Source organism: Callorhinchus milii, unplaced genomic scaffold, assembly GCF_018977255.1.
Source record: "Callorhinchus milii isolate IMCB2004 unplaced genomic scaffold, IMCB_Cmil_1.0 Scaffold7, whole genome shotgun sequence".
NCBI lineage: Eukaryota > Metazoa > Chordata > Chondrichthyes > Chimaeriformes > Callorhinchidae > Callorhinchus > Callorhinchus milii.
This window is the reverse complement of record NW_024704748.1, coordinates 6,147,114-6,149,204: the sequence shown is the minus strand read 5'-3', so window position 1 is coordinate 6,149,204 and position 2,091 is coordinate 6,147,114.

Below are 2,091 nucleotides of genomic sequence, written 5' to 3'. Positions count from 1 at the left end.
TATAATATTTTGAATCATTTCTTAACAGTGAAGCCACATTTACACTGTAGGATGTTGCAACGATGAATGAGATGAGCCATGAAGCTGACTTCAATATGTGAACTGTTTTGTTTTGCAGGGAATGTGCATTCTGCTAGTTTTTCTTCAACTGGTGGTTAGATACACTCGCTTTGCAAGCGAGAGACCTGAGTTCAATTCCCAGCAGGGTGAAATGTTGGGCAAGTTTCCTTACTCCACACGTCTGTGTTTACCTAGCAGTAAGTAGGAACCCGGTTGTTATTTAATTGGCGGATTGCTTTTCCGGGGGTAATAATTCCTTCAAATAAAAAATAATAATAAATTGGTCACTTCAATCCACGACTGTTTGTGGGACACTGCTGTGTGCAATTGGCTGCCGCCTTTCGCCCACAAAATATACAGTCAATTCACTTTACAGTATATTCTGTGAAGCGCTTTGAGACGTCTCGAAGACGTGATAAGGCACCATACCAAATGCAAGGATTATTATTATTATTATTATCTGGTTTTAACCTCTCCGCAAGTTATAGGCACTTTGAAAGATTGACTGGTCCTTGAGACTTGTGATTTTGGCTCCCTGTAGCTGAGTGTCTTTGGAGAGAAGGTGGCTTTTAAACTGAATTAAAAATCTTCTCCTCGGTTAACTTTTATCGGAGCTATTTAAACGACGAGTTTGCACACTAATTCTAACAATTAGGCTTGTCTGTTGCGGTCATCGGTTGACACTGTTCCATCAACTTTACTAAAGACAAGGCATTCCCAGCTTTCCCATATCAGAAATCGGTGCACCCGCTTATTGCAAATGAATGTTCACGTTTCAGATCTAAACCAGAGCATCTTAAACTCAAAGGCATAATAACACCGGTCAGATTTGTGTCAACCAATGTTAACCGCAAATTCAGATATTCTGTCCCAGGTCCTGTTCACAGGGTTTAGTTCCACTCGGCCTGGAAGTAGATGAAATCTTTGAAATTCTGACACGAGTGAATGCTGGATGTGTTTTCTATTGCTTACCAACTTTGAATCAATTATACAAGGTGAAGTTCTACTGTGCAAAAAAACTTTCACCGTTGCTGTTGTGTTTCTGCACCAATAATAAAAATTGATCACAAGATTACAAGTTTTTAGTTTGTTCCAAGAAATACAATGATTTAAGGGATGATTTATAAGCTACCTGAGTGTGTCCTCACTGAGTTTTTACACCTATTATCTTAGGGGTGTGGGTTCAAGCCTCTTAACTCATTTTGACCCCCTAAACTAAGGCAGTGCTAAGTGCAGTGCTGGGGGAGTGCTGCATTGTTGGAGATGTCGTCCTTTGATGCGACGTTAAGCTGAGGTCCCGTCTGTCTGTTCAGGTAGATGTTAACGATCTTGTGCACATTCACTTTTTGGCTGCTTGTGGGACCTCACTGTGCATAATTTGCTGTCATGTTCGCCTCCAAATACACAGTCCGTCCACTTTACAGAAACATAGTGGTAGGAGAGCTCCACCACCATGGACAATTTCCTTTATGTTGGTTAAGAGCCAGGGGTGTGAATGGCTTTACATGGCTGGCGAGGTACCCGAGGCTGAAGGTGGGAGGGGAGTTGCCGAGAGTGAGAATGGAAAACGTGGTCAAAGAAGTAAGTCTTTGAAAGTGCAAGTGGGGGGGAGCGAGTTGGAGGGACTCCGGGATAGAGTCCCAGAGAGCAGTGGCTGAATGTCTAAAAGCTCAATCCATTGTGGGGTGGGGAGGCCAATGGAACCAAACTTCAATGGTTAGAGCGCTCGACTTGCAAGTGAGAGACCTGGGTTCAATTCCCAGCAGGGTGAAACCTTAGGCAAGTTTCCTTACTCCTGATAATAATCACCCAAGAAAAAAAAACAATAATAATTTGGTCACTCAATCCACCACTGTCTGTGGGACACTGCTGTGTGCAATCGGCTGCCACGTTTCACCCACAAAATATACAGTCAATTCACTTTGCAGCATATTCTGTGAAGCGCTTTGAGACGTCTCGAAGACGTGAAAAGCACCATATGAAATGCAAGGATTATTATTATTATGTAACCGAGTGACAACCTGAATTCCT